Raw genomic sequence first — 22,905 nt, forward strand, 5'->3', positions numbered from 1 at the left:
GTAACTATTTGTGTAGTTGATTGAGCACTGGCCCTGGATTCAGGAAGATCTGAGTTCAAATTTGACCTCAGAAACTTAACTAGCCATGTGACTCTAAGCAAGTAATTTAACCCTTCTTCCCTCAGTTTCCTCATCTGTAAAACGAGCTAGAGAAGGAAATGATAAACCATCCTAGTACTTTTGCCAAGAATAACCCCAAACGAGGTCATGAAGAGTTGGACACAACTGAAAAATAAAACTAAACAACAATGCTTAAAGTACTATGTCATGCAAAGAGGAAGCACAAATAAAATATACAAATTATATGAAATATATAAATAAAATAAAATAATTCCCTTCCCCCAGGGAATGTAAATTATACTGGTTATGAATGTGTATACAGATAACCAAAAAAGAAATAAATGCAAACGATTTCGAATGTAGAGGACTAGCAAATGGGAGAATCAGAAAAGATCTCTTATAGGAATGTGTACTATAACCGAGTCTAAAATGAATCTAGGAATTCCAAGAAACCAAAGATGGGAGACAACCTAGGCAAAGGCATGGAGATAAACAATAGTATGCAAAATATGGAAAATATCAAATAAGTCAGTTTGGCTTTTAGTTCATTGGAAAGAGTAATGTGGGATCATCTAGAAAGAGTGGCTGAAGATGACTTTTCAGGGCTCTAAACATAAATAGACTTTGTATTTTATCCAATAGCAAAAGGGAGTTCCTAAAGGTTTCTAAGAAGGAAAAAGGCATAATAAGATCTATGCTTTATCTTGTTCAGGTATAGTTTGTAGCTGATGGTTTCTGATGTCCCTAACAACTTTAGTAGTTAGAAATTCTGTGATTCATCCTGTGATGAAATTTCTTCGAACTAAACCTCTTCAGATATCTTAACCTTCCTTCCTCTCAAACCATCTCTGAAAAAAGGAAGGAAAGGAAAGAGGAAGGGAAAGAAGAAATGAAGGAGAGAAGGAAGGAGAAAGAGGAGAGAGAAGGGGAGAGAGGGAGAGAGGGAAGGAAGGAGGGGGGGAGGGAGGGAGAGAGAGAGAGAAAGATTGAAATCAACTTGTCAAAATACGTTTCTAAAATGGCATTTATATGGTGACAGGGCAAAATATTTTGCTTTTAATTTCTTCAACAGTTTTGTATAGATGAAAAAAAATTCCAACAAAACACAGCTGTTTTAGAATAAATACGAATGAATATGCCCAAACTCAGGCAATTGTACATGGCTTTAGGTTTCCTAACCCAGCTTAAATTCTGAATATTAAATGTCAGTAAAAAGCTCATGGGATTCCTCATCAGCCTAAGTTAGCACTTTTGTCCTGGAAACATTTCAAACCAGGGGACTTCCATCTGTATCCCCTAATCCTGCCTGCTTTTTCAAATGTGATAAAGTATTTGTTTTTCTGGTTTCTTTCCTTGAGGAATAGGGTATCTAGTCATGCTATTATGAAGGAGCTTGGACCTCCTATTCTAGCATGATGGAACTCAATAAAAGCAATGTATCCTCTATAACCATAAGGAAAAAAAACAACTTGCCCTGGCTCTAGCTATAGAAAAGGCTAAAGATTTCTACCTTCTCATAAACTTTTGATGGTAAGAAAAACAAAAGGGAAGAAAAACAAAACAAAGTAACTACTGAGAAAAGAATACAATAAGGAGTAGGAGATGGTTTTAGTGGCACCTGGGTTAGAGGGAGTGAAATTTAATGAAAGAAATAAATCACTGGCTAATTGGATTTAAAGAAAAGAAAGAAGAAAACTAAATGATCAATATCAAAAATGAAAAGGGTGAATGCACAATGAAAAAAAGATGAAATTAAAGCAATTGTTAGGGCCTTTGGGGGTTTGACTTGATGCCAAAAAAACTTGAAGATCTCAATGAAATGTATGAATAACAGCAAAATTATAAACTCCCTAGATGAACAAAAGAAGAAATGAAAGATTTACACAACCCTAACTTAGAAAAGAGAAATTGAACAAGCCATCAAGAGCTCTTTCTGATACAACAAACAAAAAGAAACAAAAGCCAAAAGCCCAGAGAAAAAAAAACAACCCACACTAGATGTGATGGACAAATCAATTACACCAAATGTTGCTTGTCAATGTGTAAAAAAGTTTGGATTCTGTAGAGCAAAGCGTGCCCCTGAAAACTTTTTTTCTGACGAACTGTCATGGATGGATAGATGGATAAATGGATGCATGTATGTCAGACTCATACAAGAGAACACAGAAGGTATAATGCCAAAGATAAGATTGCTTAATGACAGTCTGACCACAAATAACAACAAGATATAAAACAGACAGAAGCTTGATGAAGATGTTCTCCATTTTCATGAAGGATGTCCAACTCCAAGTTCAAAAGAAAAAGAGATTCCTGATAGAAGGTGAGGTTCTCTAGATTTTGTCTGTAAAAGATATCTGACTGAACATATCATTCCCAAAATCACTGAAGAGACTCCAAATCAATGAATACAATTCAATTCAATTCAACAAGTGAATTTATTAAGCACTCTCTATGTACAGGGTATAATATTTGGTTCTGAGGATACAAAGACTAAAAATAAAAATCTCCTTTCCTGAAGAAGCTTAAATTCCATTGGGAGAATAGAATGTGGAAACTAGATAATTTGAGGCATGACTACTGGAGGCAAGGAGTGGAGATCAGGAAAGGCTTTGAGTAGGAGGTAAAGATTAAAGGATAAGAATTCTAAGCTTTGAAGGTTAAAAATGCATTTCAGGCATGGAACAGGTCGTCCAAAAGTAAGAGTTGGAATATCAATTTCAAGGAACAGCTAGTGGGCTTATTTGGCAGGATCCTGAAAGGTAAAGGAACAATAAGAAATGTCCAAAGCCATAAAAAGGGATAGGCAAATCATAACACTTAAGATTTTAAATGTCAGACCAAGACATTTTCATTTTATTTGACTCAGTAGGGAATCACAGAAGGTTTTCAGCAGAAGAATCAAATGGTCTGTATTTCAGGCATATTAAGTTTGCAGTTTAGGTGGAGGAAAGATGGGAGAAAGGAGAAATTTCAGCAATGAGAACAATTAAAAAGCTACCAACTTTAACAATCTAGGTAAGATATGCTAAGGGTCAGAAATAGGGTAGTGGTCATGGGAGTATATGCAAGAGATGATGGATACGAGTGAGGTGTAATTAGAATGCACAAGTTTAGAAAAATTGGCTACAGGCCATGAAGACAAAGAAAAATGAGGGATTCTGGTGAATCTAATTGACTAAAAGTTTATTTTGTTGTTTTTTTCATAAAACTAACTCTTAGTTTTGTTTATTAGTTCAATAGTTTTTTTACTTTCATTTTATTACTCTCCTCTTTTATTTTCAGAATTTCAAATTTGGTATTTACTTGGGGGTTTTTAATTTGTTCTTTGTTTAGATTTTTTAACTACAAGCCCAATTCATTGATCTTCTCTTTCTCTATTTTATGCAAGTAAGCATCTATAGCTAAAAATTTCCCCTAATTTTGGCTGCAGCCCACAAATTCTGGTATGTTGTCTCATTATAGTCATTTTCTTGGATGAAATTATTGATTGTGTCTATGGTTTGTTGTTTCACCCATTCATTCTTTAGTATTAGATTATTTAGTTTCCGATTAATTTTTGATCTATTTTCCCCTGGCCTTTTATTGAATTTTTTTTTGCATCATGATCTGAAAAAATGTATTTACTATTTCTACTTTGCTGTATTTGATTTTGAGATTTTTATGCCCTTACATAAGGTCAATTTTTGTATAGGTTCCATGTATTGCCAAGAAAAAAGTATATTCCTTTCTGTCTCCATTAAGTTTTCTCCAAAGATCTATCATATCTAAGTTTTCTAAAATTCTATTTACTTCCTTAACTTCTTTCTTATTTATTTTGTGGTTCAATTTATCTAGTTCTGAGAGAGCAAGGTTGAAATCCCCTCAGTAGTACTGCTATCTATTTCTTCTTGCAGCTCCCAACTTCTCCCTTAGGAATCTGGATGCTATACCATTTGGTCCATATATATTTAATATTGATATTACTTCATTATCTATGGTATCCTTTAGCAAGATAGTTTCCTTCCTTATCTCTTTTATTTAGTTCTATTTTTGCTTTTGCTTGATCTGAGATCAGGATTGCTACCCCTGCTTTTTTTTTTTTTTTCAACTGAAGCATAATAGATTCTGCTCAGGCCTTTTACTTGTATTCTGGATGCATCACTCTCCTTTAAATATGTTTCTCATAAATAACACATTGTAGGATTCTGGCTTTTAATCCAGTCTGCTATCTGCTTCCATTTTATGGGAGACTTCATCCTATTCACATTCACAGTTAAATTACCAATTCTATATTTCCTGCCATTTTGTTTTCCACAAATTATACTTTTCTCCTTCCTTTCCCTCTTTCCCTCCTTCCCAATATTTTGCTTCTATCACCTCCCTTAAACAGCCCTCCCCTTTTGCAGCCCTTTGCCCTTTTTTATACCTTTCCCCTTCTACTTCTGTTCACCCTTCTATTAGCCTCCCTCTTTATTTTCTTCTTCCCTCTTCTTACTTCCCTATAGTGTGAGACCAGTTTCTCTGTGAAGCTAAATATGTCTGAGATTCTCTCTTTGAGACTAATCTGATGAAAATAAGATTCACACAATGCTCATCCCCATTCCTTCTTTCCCTCAATTGTAATAAGTCTATTTTTGCCTCTTCATTTAGCAAGATATAGTTTCCTTCTCCCCTTCTTCCAGTAGAATCTCCTTTTCTCCTCTAGTTTCTTTTTTATATCATCACAATAAAATCAAATTATACCTGTATCTTCTAATCATACCCAAAACAGAGATACAGGTCTCAAGAGTTAAACATATCATCTTCCCATATAGGGATGTAAGCCTTTTAACTTTTAAAATGATTTTTTATTTTCTTTTTACCTTTTTTAATGCTTCTGTATTTGAAGATCAAATTTTCTCTTCAGCTCTGGTCTTTTCATCATGAATGAAATTCACCTGTTTCATTGAATGTCCATCTTTTTCCCTGAAAGATAATGCTTAATTCTCCTGAATAGTTTAGTCTTTGGTTTGGAGATGAAAACTAGAAATTACTTCTTAGCAAGAACTAGGTAATCTCACATCTTTTTCTGGATTTTTGAAAAGTAGAGTCTATAAGTTACCAGTTTTTCCCAAGTATGGCTGAATTTGTGATTCTGTCTGGGCTCTGAGCCATTTTGCTTAAAACCTCTTTGGTCATTTAAGCCATACATTTCTTGCTTGATTCATTTTTAGAATTTTGTCCTTCTATGGATAATCAATTTCCTCTAAATTTTCAAATTTATTAGCACTGAACTTTGTGGAGTACTTTCTAATAATTGTGTTGAGTTCATTTTCCCTCATGATTTCTCTTGCTCATTTCTAACTTTGCTGACTTGTCAACCTCTTTGACACCCATATTGATGAGGCAATTGGCAACTGATGACTCTCCCTCAAGACATGACCTTTTAAAGAGAAAGAAGCACAGACTAGGATCTATTCCCTGGAGAATGACAGAGGTAGAGAGCATAGGGATTCCACAGGGACTCCCATGTGAAAGGGACTCCAAAATGTGAAGGTTTTCTGGAGGCAGCCTTAGTTTAAGTTACAATCAATAATTACTCCAAAATTGCAGCCAACTGGTAAAAATGCAAACGTTTATTTCTCCTTCCAAATTAGCCCGGTTAGTTGAGGCCTATCTCTCTGCCTGGCTCCAAGAGATCTTGCAGCTTTGTCCTTGGCTTCTGCCTCTGCTTTCTTCCACCTCCAGCCAGCACCAAGGTAGAAGATGCAATGAATCTCTTGCCTCGAAGATAGGGCTTGTGGGTTCTAAGAGCTCTCTCCAACTCCAAGTAATACTCTCTTGAGCTCCCAGAGTTTCTAGTAACTCCTCAAGTAACTAACTCAAATAAGTACCTCAAGTAAGTACCTCCAGTCAGTTCCCAAGCTCCAAGAGCTCCCTCTATTTATGTGATCTCCCAAAGGTTAACTCCACCTTCTGGAGGGAGAGGGATTCTGGGTTATCTCCCAGAGTGCAAAACCCTAACCCTGAACTCTCCCAAACGTGTGAACTCCATTGAGTACTTAGATACTTATGAGCTCTCTAAAGGTGTGAACACAAGCATTGTTCTATCAGTTCCACTTAGTACCTTGTTTGAAGTTCTGGCCCAAAATATCTTCTTCTAAGATCAAATCAATCATATTGAACCATGCTAAATTAGATAATTGTTTCTATCAACTCTAATGGCTTAACACTTTGTAAAGATTCCAACATTTTGATTTCCTGAAGAGGGGTGTGTGTGTGTACGTGCGTGCGTGTGTGTGTGCGCGCGCCACGTGTGCACATGTGTACTTTCTGATTGCTAAGATTAAGTAAGGAATAACATCTGAATCTCCAGTTTAGAGTCTAAATCAGGGGTCCTCAAACTATGGCCCACATTTATCCCCTTCACCCAGGGCTATGAAGTTTCTTTATTTAAAGGCCCACAAAACAAAGTTTTTGTTTTTACTATAGTCCGGCCCTCCAACAGTCTGAGGGACAGTGAACTGGCCCCCTATTTAAAAAATTTGAGGACCCCTGGTCTAAACTGAAGAAGGCTATCCTACAGACATTAAAGTTTTCCATTTGCTCCTGTTTGCAGATGACACTATGCTAATTGTAACAATTTCTGAAAAGTTACAGGGCCTCCTAAGTAACTTTTACAACTGCTCAAGAGAGTTTATTCTCACTGTCAACGTGGGGGGAAAACCCAAGGGGAAAAACTGCATATTGTGCAGTCGATGAGAAGCAAATGAAATGACCTCTGTTCATGACAAGCAGCTAGATGGTACAGTGGATAGAGGGGTAGGCCTGTAGTCAGGGAGATCTAAGTTCAAATCTAGCTTCAGACACTCACTTATTGTGTGATTCTAGACAATTTACTTAATCTCTGTCTCAGTTTCCTCAAATGTAATTGTACTTCATAGGATTGATATGAGGGTTAAATAAGGTAATATTTATAAAGTACTTAGCATAGTACTTGGCACATAGTAGTCACTTAAGAAATACTTATTCCCTCTCATCCCATCCTATTAGGAGAAAGGCATTGTGAAATCCTATAAGGACGTCTGGGCCACAAATTAGAAGATATAGGTTGAAATCTCAACCTTTATTATTACTACATGACTTTGAACAAATCTTGGCCTCAGTTTCCTTCTCTGTAAATTGAAACAGTTAGATTACTTAACATTCAAGTTCCCTTCTAGCTTGAAGTCTATGATTCTTAAGTATTTGCATTTTGGACAGAGCTTCCTGATGAATATTCATCAGGACCCAGAATGGAAAGGACAAAAAAGAAGAGCTAAATTGTATTTTAATAGCTCCCAATTTCTTTGTCAAAGAAAAAAACAATCTTTTCAGCACCAATATTATTTTGGGGATAAAATATGGCAGTGAATTGTGCGGTATTACAATACTCAAGAGAAAAAGAATTATAGGTCACTCAAAGAGGAATGGAGAGACAAATAAGTATAAAGAGGCTGCAACATATTCTCTGAGAACTGCATGCTAGTAATAGAATAAAAGATATCATCAGAAAGATATATAACCAGAAAAGAGGGAGGGTTGGTCATTTTTATTCACGATGTTAAGGCACATAAAAGAAAACATTCAACATGGACTCTCCCTCCCCATGAAATATTTATGGGAAGACATAGATGAGATGAGAGTAACACAGGAGGAAAAAAGCATGTGTGACATGATACACCACTGGAGGGAGATAACAGGTATGTTATTGACATAAAGCATTAAAGGAGGTTTTGGTCAGGTCAACCACTTATTCCAGCTGAATCTTAGTATCACTGCTACTTTCTAAATCAGTACACCAGTGATAGTGACAATGGTCAAAATGTGGCACTTTCAGTTTATGTTAATTAAAAATTGACCATAAAACTACGTATGGATCTGTTTCACTTTATGGCTGTTTGCTATTTCTCTTCCAATTTCTTCCCCGTGCCCTTAGGATCATCTACCTCAGTTAGATCTCATGCAAAATTCTTTGCAGATTTGTATTGCTCCCGCTCCACTCCACCCTGCTATCATTTTTTTTATGCTTAAGTGAGACAGAACTGTTTATCAAAGAATCTCAAATGTGGAAGCAACCCCAGAGACTATCTTCCATCATTCTTCTTTATGATGTTTTGTAAATGACCCTCTCAAATGATATTGCTATTGGCTGTAATTTCTCTCTGTTTAACAAGGGATATACATCCAAACTTTCTTGGTTAAATGGAAAATTAATCAATGGAACAGTCAGAACTCTGAGGAATATGTTGTATTAAAAATAGAAAAATATGCTAACCCAAGTCATAAGAAACATTTAGGTCTACTGTAAAATTGGAGAAAATTTTTCATTTATATTCCTCTTTCATTCCTAGTAAGATAAAAAACACATTTATTCTTATTTTCAAAATGGCCAAATTGTTCTGACATTGACTTCAAATGTTAAATCTCCCCCTCCCCATAGCAAATTTAAGGAAAACTTTTTGCAAGAGATGTGGCACAATATTTATTTGCTAAAAGTCTATTCATACTGTGCATTCAGTCAGCATATTTAGAAGCTTGAAATTCTCAGATGTATAGATTTGCAGACTTTTAAAGCCACAGCCTATGTAAATACATATTTATGAACTTTTTAAAACACCAAGAGTTGACCTTATAAAGTATAACAACTCTTTCTGAATACTGATATGCTCCAAATCGGGTAGAATACCCAAAGCTTCAAAGAACCATAAAAAATGTCTAAGATCATAAAGGAATTCTAAATTTCACCACCTCAGTCTCTCTAAAAGTTAACATCTTAATGTTCTTAAACACATTTTATTCCAATAGAGGTTGTCTGAGACACAGCATTTTTTGTATGGAGATAGGGAAGGAATTATATATATATATATATATATATATATATATATATATATATATATAAAACATTAAATTACATCATAGATTATCACCATGATAGAAAAAACCTCAAGCACAAATTCATTTCATAAATTCAACCCTGATGTATATAATGAATGGAAATTGGGCATAGTTGCATTTCCTTCATTCCTAGTGACAGTTCTAAATACAACATTCTCAAGTTTTTAGAGACTGTCTGACCTCTCCCCAGTTTCTTCCTTCCAGGTATCACTAGGAACAGTTTAGAAGTTTATTTGCATCTAAAAGGGGGAAGGATGTGAAGAAAATATGAAAGCTTTCTTTTAGCAAACTTTTGCAATGCAAGTGGATGACAAAGTATGAAAAATAACATAAAGGGTTGGCCAAAATAAGATATGGGAGATGAGAAAAGTTTTGGTACAGTTTAAATTGGCCTAAATATTATGGAAAATAATTTGAGGATTATGCAAGAAAAGTGACTAAAATGTTCATACTGTTTGAACCAGAGATTCCACTGCTATGCATCTGTCTCAAAGAGGTCAAAGACAAAAAGGTTCTATATATACCAAAAATATTCATAGCAATGCTTTTTATGGGACAAAGAACTGGTCACAAATAGATGCCAATCAATTGGGGAGTGAACAAATGCATTGTGGGACATGAATAATAGAACATTACTGTGCCATAAGAAGAGACAGATATTTGAGAAACATTGCACAGAATCTGGCACATAGTAGGTAATATAGATAGCTAGTTCGATAGAGATAGATATCTATATTTTTATCTATAGATATATATATCTATATCTATCTATGATGCATATGAAGATGCAGAATGGCATAAGTGAATCAGGAAATAATATGCATAATGACTACAGTGTAAACAATCAGATTTTCAAAACCAAGACCAACACTACTATCCTCACAACTGATCCTGGCCCCAGAGAAAAGTAAAGGCTCTTCATTAACACTGAAGAGGTAGGGGATTATTAGCGTAGATATGGTTAATATGTTGATAGCTTTTGCTAGACTGTTTCAGTTGTTACAAAGGGTGGTATATTTTCTGGGACTGATTCTGATACTTTATAAAGACATCAATACAAATGTTTTCTGAAAGGAAAAGCAATGAATCCTTTACCATAAATCAAATTCTTTGGAGCTAAAAGAAAAAGTTAAGTGCTGTCTCAGCACTTTTGCTAGGACTGAGTTTCGTGGTTAACCACATTCATCTACTTATGTTTGAAATTTCCTACTTCCTTTGGATCATGACCCTACTATGACCATATATTTCTTAGCCTGGATTAATTGATCTTGAAAATTAAGAATATTTAGTTTGGATATTTTTGCTATAATTTTCTCTGGATTTAGGGCTTCACAAAAATCTCAGACAATGAATTAACCAAAACCTTCCTAAGATCCAGTGCTGTTTCCTGCCTTACTCCTTGTTAAATAGTCCAATTTCTTTTTAAACTTGCATTCATTAACATGACTTATGATTGCCAATTTCAAAATGACAATGAATGTTTGTAGAATGAAGCCTATCATCCAGGTAAACAAGTTTTATATTTGATAGAAATTAATGATGACAAACTACTGGGTAAGAAAAGAATAACTCTAAATCTTTATTATAGACTTTTGACCAACTAAGCAAAAATAATGTGAAGGTTATAGCTTTCCAACTAAGTTAGATATTAACAGAAGAAATATCCTTGGTATAATGCTTTATTAGTGGATCAAATTTCCTTTCTAGTAAGGTTGATTCTCAATCCAACTATCATAAGGCCATTGTGAGATTTTCTACTTAAGGATTAGCGCTATGAGAAGGACAGGAAGTGAAGACTCGGGAATAAAAAGTGAATTAGTGCTGAGTTTGATTACTATTCACTCTTGGGTGTATGTCAGTACTTTGGGATGGTTCCCTGAAAGTTTTGGGAATATAAAATAAGTAGGTGCTGGAACTGGGGGAGGTTGGCACATTCCTCTGAGATTCTGAACCCAAAGAGTGTTTATGAGCTAGGTTTCCCATGCTAATCGACTTAAAGAATTCTCAGCATTTTCATGAGCTATGATGATGACAAGATTGGGCCAAGATTTAATAGCTGAGATACTGAGGTCAGAGCCTGGTAGTGTAGAGAAAGAATAGAAGGTGTTCAGGGAGCAATCACTTGACCTAGAGTTTAGAGAATGATATTAGTCCACATATATATGTTTACTTGAAAGAGGGGAATAGAGGTAGAAAGATATATATATATATATATCTATATATATATATATATATAGAGAGAGAGAGAGAGAGAGAGAGAGAGAGAGAGAGAGAGAGAGAGAAAGAGACAGAGAGAGGCATTTTGAGCAACAAGCAAATAAACAATGAGTTCTGTTTCAGCTATAATGAGTCTGAGATGCCTATGGGAACAACCAAGTAAAGATGGCTAAAATGCAGTTATGAGGTTGAGGGGGATATACAGACCTCGCAGTTATCTATATAGAAATTATAGTTGAATATATTAGAGCTGATAAGATTACCAAGAAAGATAGCAGAGATGGAGAAGAGAAGAGAGCGCAGGAAAGAGCTCTTGATACAAACAGCTAGCTAACAATTGTGACCTGAATGAAGATACAGCAAAGAAGGCTGAGTAGAAGCAGTCAAAATTATAGGAAGAAAACCAGAAATTTCTCAAAAGGTAAATTTAGGCTTTACCTTAGGAAATTCTAGCAATTAGTAATTTCTAAAAGTAGAATGGGTTGCCTCAGAAGTCAATGGTGGATTTCCCATCATGGGAAAGTCTTTAAGTGAAGAAGAGATGACTGCTTGTCAAATATGTTGCTGTTGTGGGTAGACGCTAGGCCAGATGACCATTAAGGCCCCTTTCAGTTCTGACATTCTATGCTTCTAACACATTCGACTTTTAAAAAAATCCCTAAAGATTAAAAAACACAAGGACAAATACTGCCAGAAATTAGATTTTATAGCCTTGAAGGGACCTTTGAGATCAAATAGCCCAGCCTTCTTATTACAGATGAAGAAAGTAAGATTTAAGGAGATAAAATATCTTACCTGAAGTCCCACTGGAATAAAGAGCAGACCCAAGATTGGGATAACAAATTCAGGGTTCTTTTTATTATATCATGTGGATATGCTAAAAATCTTCTGGGTGACTCTTAGTGCCTTTCCCAACTTCTACTGCCAGCATCCAGTCAATCTCTCACCTTTATTCAGGACAACTTTTCAACAGTATGCTCTGCTTCATATCCTCAAGTCCTCTCTTCCTGGCTAGTGAGCACATTTCCGTGGCACTCCCTTGTTCCAGTCAGTGAGTTTGAAATCTAATCCCCCCCAGTCATTGGAATTCTCCTTTCTTTTATTCCTCGACTCTACATCCACCCCAAATAAATTCAGAGTTCTGTGTTTACAGCCTCAGCAGAATAAGATAACCTTCACTACTAATGTCTCTCTTTACTCTGTCAATTCAGCTTGGCCATTGGGGCACTTGAGTCATTGTTCCTAAAGTCCAGCACTCAAGGCTCTTCATGGTCTGTCCCAAGCTTACCCAATTGATTCTGCAATACTTCAGCCCAGCAAGGTTCTCTCTTCTCTTTTATCAAAACACATTTTAGTCACATCATACATGAGCACTATAACAGAAGCTCCTCAAGGGCAAGCTCTATTTCCTTTTTGTCTTTGCAGTTTTGTTTGTATTTTGTTTCCAGCATCTAGTCAATTTTGGGGGAGATTGCATTGGCTTATGGTATTTATATGTAAATACAACCCTATTAAAGAATGAGTCAAACCTTTTTAAGTGCCTACAGAAATGGAAAGGGAAGAGAATAAGCATTTTTATAGTGCCTGCTATATGTTAATAACTTTCCAAATATCTCATCTGATCTTCAGGTTCTATCAAGCTCCTACAACACAGGAGCATACATACAATAGGGAGACAGCCAGGGCTTTTAGGCTATTTTATTTATTTTAGGCTTTTTAGGCTGTCTGGTTCTAAAGAAAGCCTGAATGAAAATGAATGAATGACTATAACTCTTGTGGCAAAGTCACTATTTCCTAGAACAATGTAAAAATTGTATTCAAAAAATGAATGGGTTTATCTGGTGTAAAGAGAGGAAGAGACAAAGTAAAGGCAGGGACTTCAAATATTTAACACAGGGAAGAGAAGACACTAGGAAGATGTGATAACCATCTTCAGGTATTTGAACAGTTCTCACATTGTTCTTGATGTGGTCAGGACAGCAACACCTAGTTTGAAATAAACATGTGACAAATTTACAATGGCCATTCTCTTTGGCAAAAGGCAGATTTATTAAGGGGAAGGGGTTACACATAAAATGAAAGGATACACTAGACACCAGGAATGGTAAATATTCAATAGAATTGGGAGAGCAGATTTTTAGACTAAACAAAGTCAGCTAGAAAAAGGAGAAATATGCCGTTAGAGAGAAGGAAGGCACTATGAGGGAGAGAGAGAACCTCATAGCAGGCTTAGTCCTGAAGAGACCTTAGTAAAGATGTTCATCATAAGCAGATCTTTTATTGGGGAAATATAGCCTTGAGGTTTCTCAGGGAGAGCTGAGCAGTAAAGGAGGGAACTCAGAGGGAGGGACAAGGAGCCAGAAGTAATGCACCTGACAGACCATCCCAGACCTGTCTAAAGACATGCTAATAAATATCTCAAAAAGTTGTTTGAAGATACCCAGAGGTTGGGAGAAAGATTGTGGGGGTTGGTAAAGAGTTCCTTCCTAAATAGTCTGGAATTATCTGATAATAGAATTATTTGATAATAGCTTCTTTCTGATAGGGGAAGAGATTAAGTCACATCAGTTCTGTTTGACCCTAGAGGACAGAACTGGGAGCACCAGGATGAGATTGCAAAGAGATTAAGTTAGGCTTGGTAGCCTAGAGAAAACTTTGGACTTGCTATGAAGTTGGATGGTTGACCGCAGAGCTGGTTGAGAGTACACAGAGAATAACTGTTGGAAAGACACTGGGCAATGACCTGGGCCAGGAATTATCAGGATGTTGAGAGTACTATATGGCCATAAGAAAGATGTTGTACTGTTTATGACTTTAAATTTTTCCCTAAAAAAAGGCCCACCTGTTTAACATCAGGATTCTTTTGATAATGCTGGGTGGTTGCAAATCATGGAACACTACAGTCTCTGAAGAACTGAAAATGAAGATAACTCAAAGGTACTGGAGAAACTTCTGGTAGGTATAGGCAAGGTGCAACCAAGAACAAGGAAGGAATTACTCAGGAGAATTGGGGTAAAGACTGTTATCAAAGAACTATATGATTAAAGAAAAAAGATTGATGACATAGTGACTGTGATGGAGATACAGACTATGTAAGGAGAATGATAAGTCCTCCAGCATTTTCAGTGGGCTTCATGTGGAAGATATGGGCATGAATCATGCAGGTTGGGTGGACCCAGGTGGTGTGTCATCAGCATTAGTGAAGGGCATATACACAATGAAAAATAACAGATTTTAGTGTTTAAGAATAAGGAAAAACTTCTTAAACAATTACTGTTATTGCTATGGGGACAGATTCCTTTAGCACATAGCACATAACACATAGCAGGCTTGGTCACATAAAAGTTGGACTAAATTACTTCTACAATACCATATAATTCCATAATGATACAGTGAATTTAAGGATTGAAAATAACATGTATGAAGTGATGCTGAGGCCTAGCTCATGCAGAGCCCAGAAAAATAATGTACACAAAGACTACAACAACATCAATTGAATACCAAGAAAAGACAAGAAAACTCTGGTCCAAGACAAAAGGAAATTCTAATAGCAAATGTTTACAGATAATGTACATCTCCTTCCTACTGTAAAAAATTGGCAAGTAGCAAAAGTGAGAAGTAACAGTCTCAGTCACTCTATGACCAGATTTTATTAATTAACTATTTTCTGGAAAAGTATTTTGTGGGGCTTTTGAGTGCATAGGTTTTTGCTTGGGCTATTTCTTGAAGTGAGTTTGAGTGTTGATGTCAGTCTAGATTAAAAAAATTCAATATAAAGTATTTTGATTTTCTATTTAATACCTTCCTGTTTCATGGTTTGTTTGTTTTTTTTTAACATTGCCTTCCTTTTAGAAATGAACACAGGAAAAGGCCAATATCTAAACATAGGGTTTGTGTGTGTGTGTGTGTGTGTGTGTGCCTGAATTTTCATTTCCAATCAGTTTATTCATAGTGTACTTTAGAAATTATGCACAAGATGCATTTGAAGAAAGTATTTCTTACATATTAAAAATTACTCCAAATCACAGTCTTGGTTTCATTTTTAGTGAACTGATCATTAGCATTTTTTTAGAAACTGAAAGTTTATTGTTTGAAGAGAGGGTTGTGGCCAGAGAAACACAAGGTAGTATCAAAGTCTAGAAGTAGAAGAGAAGCATGTAATTAGATTTAATTAGATAAAGTCCTGCTAGTAATTAGATTTCTGCTTGAGACCCTGCAGCTAAGGCCAATTTTTTTTTGCTTGGTTGGATTTTTTTTTGCCTGTAGGCTTGGCAGGAATCTGCTAATTGCCAATGAGAGGCTGCTAAGCAAGATAGCATCCCAATGCTTGAAAACGTGGCAAATGGGCAATGGAGAAATTAAGTTTCCCATTAGAGCATCTGGTACTGCAATCACAGGCAGTTTGCCATGAGAAAGTGATAAGAGCTACTGACAAGAATGAGAGGGGACTGAGGAAATCATTTTCAGCAAATATGAAAGCTGAGCTAAATCTGGGAGGACCCTAAATAGAGGGTCCTTTGTGTTTCTCTGAGTTTCAAATAACAGGTTTATAAGCAGAATATGAACTGGTTTTCCTCCTGGAAATGACTGATGAAAAGTCACTTTACTCCTTAAACTATAAGGGAAAAACTACAAACATCCTCAAAAGAATCGACGACCTTCAGGGAGAAAAGTTTATGAAAACACAGAAGGGAATTCCAATTTATATTATCAGTGTTTGAGAGTAGAAGATTATGACCCAGAAAAGAAAAGAAACAAGCCATAGCAATGAACATTTTTAGTTGGAAATTGAGGGGAATGTTCCCTAAAAGTGATTTCTTTTGTTCCAAAGAATGGAGACTTACATTCACGGAAGCGGGTAAAAGAGACATTATTAGAAGACACTGTCAGAAGGAGATGACTTGGGTAGTAATGGTTGGCGATATCCTACAGAGGAGCAAAGAGGGGTAATGAACAACAGAAGCTTCCAGCATCTTCCTTGGGCAGATAATGAGGTCAAATCTTATGATTACTATGTTCCAGTTTGCAAAGCTCTTTGTGAATATTCCTTTTGATCTCACAAGAACCCTGGGATGTAGGTGCTATTATTATTCCCATTTTATAGGTGAGGAAAGAAAAGCAGACAGACGTTAAGTGACTTACCCAGGCTCACAGAACTAGTAAGTATCTGAGGTCTTCTTCAAGTCCCATGCTCTATCTACTGTGCTACTTAGTTAGCTTCCTCTGTCTAACATCCATCATTGTTCTTGCCCTTAGCTTCTCTCACCAAGTTTCATCTATGGCACTCTTGACACAGCTTTTATAGAAAAGACCAGGCTTTTATATCAATTTTCTTTTCCCTTTACTTGCTTTCATCTTGTGTAGCAGGCTTTTCCAAATCTGATCAGCAAGCTACAAAAACTGCCCCTTCTTCATCCACACAAAATGGTTTTTCTTTGTTTCTGGCAAACTTACTTCTTCAGAGTACCCCATTCCTCCTGTACTAGTTTCCCTTGGAGAATTTGAGGCTACAGGATCCCACATATTCTCTTTCTGAATCCACTGAAATGTCTCTACTCCAAAGACAGATGTATGTCTTTTAATATTCATAACTCTTTCCCTATCATATATTCCAAGATGATGTAGGATCTTCCCTGTGATGTTTCCAGAAATTCTATTCTGCAACCAGTTCCTTCTTCTGGATTAGAATTGGATCAAAATAGCATTTCTCCTCATGGGTTCTTACATAAGTTTTTGTCAGATTGTTATAACAATGAAAGATGTATTTATAGCCCAGAAGGACTTATAAGAGTATTTTACAAACTTAAAGAAACTAATACTTGCTGTACTATGTAAACTGTTCACAAAAATTAAGAAGACATCTGACCAAAGTCCTTCTCTAAGACAAATACATTCCTGATAGCCAAAGCAGGGAATGATAAAGTAGAAAGAACATTTTAAACTTTGTTCACTATTGAATATTGATATAAAATATGAAAAAATCAGCATTTTGAAAACAATTAACTCTGATAGACTTGGCTTCTTTCAAAAGTGAGATGATTGAGGTCAATTCCATTAGAGTTGTGATGGAGAGAGCCATTTACATCCAGAGAGGGGACTGTGAGAACTGAGTGTGGATCACAACATAACATTTTCACCTTTTTTGTTGTTGTTTGCTTGTTTTTTCTTTCTTTCTCATTTTTTTGAACTGATTCTTTTTGTGCAGCATGATAAATATGGAAATATGTATAGGACAATTGTACAAGTTTAACATATATTGGATTCCTTGTTGTATAGGGGAGGAGTGGGGAAAGGGATGGAGGGAAAAAAACTTGGAACACAGGATTTTGCTAGGTTAAATGTTGAAAACTATCTTTGCATGTATTTTGAAAATAAAAACCTATAATTTAAAAAAAGCAAAATTATTCACTGTAACTAGGATGGGTTTATACTAGGAATATAAAGATGTTTTAATATTTAGGACTAGTATAGACATAAGCACAACAAAAATAATTAAAATCAGATTACATCAACAGATGTAGAAAAAGCCTTTCACAAAGAACATAGCACTACTTATATTAAAAATTGAATTAAAAGTACTTTTTTGTTAATTTGATCAAAAGTAGATATCTAAACCCAAGAACTAGAATTATCTGGATTTAAGAAATATGGGTAAATCTATATGTAATGACTGGGATAAAGCAAGGATACCCTTTATCTTCATTACTATTTGATATAATGATAGAAATACTAGCCACAGAAATAAGGGTAAAAAATGAAAAAATAAAACCAGAAAAATCTATATTTGCACATTATATGATAGTTTACTCACAGAACATAGAAAATAAGCAAAAAGCAAATAAAGGCAATTAGTAATTTCAATAAGTAGCAAGATGCAAAAAAAAGACAAAATTCATCAATCTCTTTCTATAATGCCAAATAAATTCAAGAAAAAGAGACAGGAAAAAGAAATTCCATTCAAGGTAACAACATTGTACATTAAACATCTGTGAATTAAACAAGCAACATACATGTAGGGCTTCTGTAAATAGAACCATTAAATACTTTTTTAAAGAAATAAAAGGGCTAAATAATTATAGATAGCCAATAAAATTCATTTTAAAGATATTTATTAAGTGCTTGTTATATGAAAGGAACTAGAGTTAAATATTTAGTGATTCAAAGAGAATGAATAACAAAATAATTCCTCATATGAAGGAACTTATATTTCACTGGGAGAGGGAATTCAACATTACACAGATATGTAAACTTTGAATCCTGGCTCTTATGGGGCCTTAGTTTCTCATTTGTTAAATGAGTGGATTGAACTAAATGGCTTCTAAGGTCCTTTCACACACTAGATCTATAGATCTATTATAAAACATTATAAAATATTCTGAAATTAGCAGTATGAAGCATCATAAAAACAAGCACTCACAAGTAGAGGGATAAGGCAAGGTTTTCTGGAGGAGGTGGGACCTGAGATCTGCTTACTGAAAGCTAGGGTATCTATAAGGGAGGGATATGCATTTTAAATATGTAGGACCACCAGTTAAAGACATGGAGATAAGCAGATGGAATGTTTTATAAGCATATTGCTAGGAGGTCCATTTAAAAGTAATAGAGAGGGCATGAAGAGAGGTAAAAAGAAATTTGACTGTAATGCAGGTAAAAAGCTATGTTATGGTGAGCTTTTAATGCTAAACTGAGGATTTTTTTAATCCTAAGGCAATGGGAGGCACTAAAAATCTCTCAGATGAGTGTCATAGATTCATGTTTCAAAAATTGTTTTATCTAGAAGCCATGTAAAAGAGAAATTGGAGAAGAGAGAGAGAGACTGGAAACAGAAAATGTTTCAGAGGGTAATGAAATAGTTCAAGAGACACGGAGTACCTGAATTAATAGATAAAAGGCAGCAGATATGACAGATTCTGGCAAAGTAAAATCAACAATATTTGGGAGATGAAAATATTCTCACCTGATTCTTTCATCTTCCTTAATTATCATCCTATATCTCATGCCATTTGCAGCTAAACTTCTCAAAAATAAGTGCTTCCATTTTCTCTCCTTCATCTCTTAAAATATAGCTTTGGACCTTATCTTTGCACTAGAAATGCTCTCTCCAAACTTACAGATTATCACTCTCTTAAATGCCACATCCAAGACCTTTCCTTAATCCTTATTCTCTTCAACATTTCTGTAGCCTTTGACACTTGTTGATCACCCTCTCCTCTTGAAAACTCTCTAAATTTTCAGGGGAGCACATTCTTCTCTCATATCTGGTTACTCCTCTCTTTTGCTCTTCTTCCAAATCATGCCTTCAATGTGTCCTTCATGGTTCTCTCCTGGGCCTTCTTGTCTTCTCCCTTTATACCATTTCACTTATGACTGCATAGCTACCATCTATATGATGACAATTCTTTTTTTTCCCTTTTTTTTATTAAAGCTTTTTCTTTTCAAAACATATGCATGAGTAACTCTCAACATTCACCCCTGCAAACCCTGTGTTCTAAATTTCTTTCTCCCTCTCTCCCCCACCCCTGCCCCTAGATGGCAAATAATCCAATATATGTTAAATATGTGCAGTTCTTGTATAACTATTTCCACAATTACCATGTTACACAAGAAAAATCAGATCAAAAAGAAAAAAAAATGAGAAAGAAAATAAAATGCAAGCAAACAACAACAAAAGGAGTGAAAATACTATGTTGTGATCCACACTCACAACATAGTCCTCTCTCTGGGTGTAGATGGCTCTCTTCATCACAAGACCATTGGAACAGGCCTGGATCATGTCATTGTTGCACAGAGCCATGTCCATCAGAATTGATCATCGTATAATAATTTTGTTGTTGCCATGTACAATGGTCTCCTGGTTCTGCTCATTTCACTCAGCATCAGTTCATGTAAGTCTCTCCAGGCCTCTTTGAAATCATCCTGCTGATTGTTTCTTATGGAACAACAATATTCCATAACATTCATATACCAATAATGTATTAGTGTCCTAGTTTTCCCAATCTCCTCCAGCATTCATCATTATCTTTTCCTATCAGACAATTCTCAAATCTACCTATCCTTACCTCTCTGTGGACCTCCTTTCTCACATCTCATTGTCTTTCAGATATCTCAGACTAGATGTACAAACATCTTAAACTCAACATATCTTTTCCCCAACCCTTCTTCCCCACTTTCTAATTTCCCTGTTACTGTAGAGTATAATACCATCATTTTGGTCCTTCAGGCTCGCAGCCTACGTATCACTATTGATTCCTCATTATCTTACATGATCACCACCCCAATATCCAATCTGTGATCAAGGCCTGTCAATTTTGCTTCTAAACATCTGTCAAATATGCTATCTCCTCTGATGTTGTGACCATCCTGGTACAGGCTTTCATCAACTCCTAAAAAGAGTTGCAGTGGCCCTGGTGTGGATGTCTCATTTAAGTCTCTCCCCACTCTAATCCACCCTCCATTGAAGGACCAAAGTGAGTTTTCTAAAGCTCAGGTACAATCATGTGAACCCTATTCAATAAACTCCAGTGGCTCCCAATGAACTCCAATGTATAAAATGCTCAGAATCCATCATAACCTCCTACCTTTATAGTTTTCTACTGATCTTTTGGCTATTCCACAAAAAAAAATACACTCTGTCTCTCAGTTCTAGGCATTTTCTCCAGCTATCCAGTATGCCTAGAATTTTCTTCCTTGTCATCTCTGCCTACTAGTTTCCATGGCTTCCTTTAATTTCCAACTAAAATCCCATCTTTCATGGGAAGCCTTTTCAAATTATTCTTAATTATCGTGCCTTTCTTCACTTATTTCCTATTTATAGCTTGGTGCAAATATTTCTTTCTTTGTTGTCTCCCCAGGTGGATTGTGAATTCCTTGAAGTCAAGGACTTCTGCTGCTTTTTTTGTGCAACCCCAGTGCTTAGCACAGTGCCTGGCACATAGCAGGCACTTAATAAATGTTTATTGCCTAACTAACACTAGTGGAGAGTAAAGGGAAGAATCATTGATTATTTCAAGACTACAAACTTGGGTAAGTAAAAAGAAGGAATTGTCCTCACCATAAATAGACACTTTGGGAGGAGGTAAAGATTAGGAGGAGTCCTATGAAATCAATTTCATTTTAAACATATGTAATTTGAGATGCCTATTGGACATATAAGTGGAATTGCTTGTAGATACCAGACAATATGGGATTGGAATTATGGAAAGAGTTAGATAGATAGATAAATATTTAGACAGGCAGACAGATGGGCACACTAGCAAGTTAAGGGCACAAAGAAGCAAAGTGCCATTGGCAGCTTATAGGATTACTTGGGAAGAGACTGCTGCCTAGCCAAAAAAAAATAGGTTTAGTTCAGAATATTATACCATATACCACAATAAATTTCAAATGGATTAACTAACTGTTAAATGGCAGTACAGGAAGATGAACGGAAGCTCATATCATTAAAAGTAATGACCAGCAGATATATTTGTAACTAATTATGAAGTAAAAGAAATTATAAAAAACAAAACATCATTTTTATTATACAAAATTTGAACTTTTTAAAATAAAAACGTCAATGTATCTACACTTAGAAGAAAATATTTATTTGGATAAAAGCAACCTTTGTATTAAAGTGTTCAGATACATTTGGGGTTACTTGGCACAAAAATACATCATTCCATAACAGACAAGTTGTCAAAGGATAGGAGAATACAATTTTCAAAAGAAAAAATACAGCCTACCAAAACCCACCCCAAAAATGTTTTAGATGTCTAATATTCAGAGAAATGTACATTAAAACAAATATGAGTTATCATCTTACACCCACGGAGACAGCAAAGATGAGACAACTCATTGTTCAAAGAAATTTGAGAAAACAGGAATGCTAATTTACCCTTGGTTTATCTGTGAATTTCTGTGACAATTTTGTACAATAATTTGGCTCTAATCAAAGCAATGACTAGGATTCTAGAGGACCTGAAATGAATAAATGCTATTGTACCTCCTCACAGAGAGGAGCTAAACTCAGGATACATTTTGAGGCAGATAATTTTTGGACATGGTCAATTGGTTTTAGCATATACTTTGTGGCAAAGGTTTTGGGGTTTTTTGATCTTTCAGGGGAAGATGTGAAAGAAAGAAATTTATTTTAATTAAAATATATTAAATTTTAAAAGAAAACAATTTATACTATATAAAACATTAGCAAAATTTTTATATCCTTTGACCTACAGTTTTCACTACTGAGATGATACCCTAATAAGATTACAGCACAAAATAATTCATATGTATGAAGATATGCACAGCATCATTTGCAGTTACAAAATGCTTGGAGACAAAATATGTGCCCAACAAGAACTGTGAATTGTGGTATGTGAATATAACTGAATATAACTGCAATACAGGAAAGACAAAAGTGAATTCAGAATAACAGAGGAAGTTTTAAATGATGCAAAGTGAAGAAAACAGACGAAAAAGAACCAAATATGCAACAACTACAACAATGTAAGTAAAGTCTATGTGGAAAAGCTTCATGTTATAAAAACCCCTCTTTTCCACAAAAGTTTCCTACTGATGCTATGTGAATCACAGAAAACTCTAAAGAATGATAACTTTGAGAGACCCAAAGAGCATTGGAAAAACACATGGTAGCATAATCCCAACCATGATCTGTGCCCATTAAGTGGTCTAAGAGATACCATCCCAGCACATTGCTTATGGAACAGAAGAAAGAGATTATCATGCCTGACTCAC

The sequence above is a fragment of the Sarcophilus harrisii genome, chromosome X (assembly GCF_902635505.1).
Source record: "Sarcophilus harrisii chromosome X, mSarHar1.11, whole genome shotgun sequence".
NCBI lineage: Eukaryota > Metazoa > Chordata > Mammalia > Dasyuromorphia > Dasyuridae > Sarcophilus > Sarcophilus harrisii.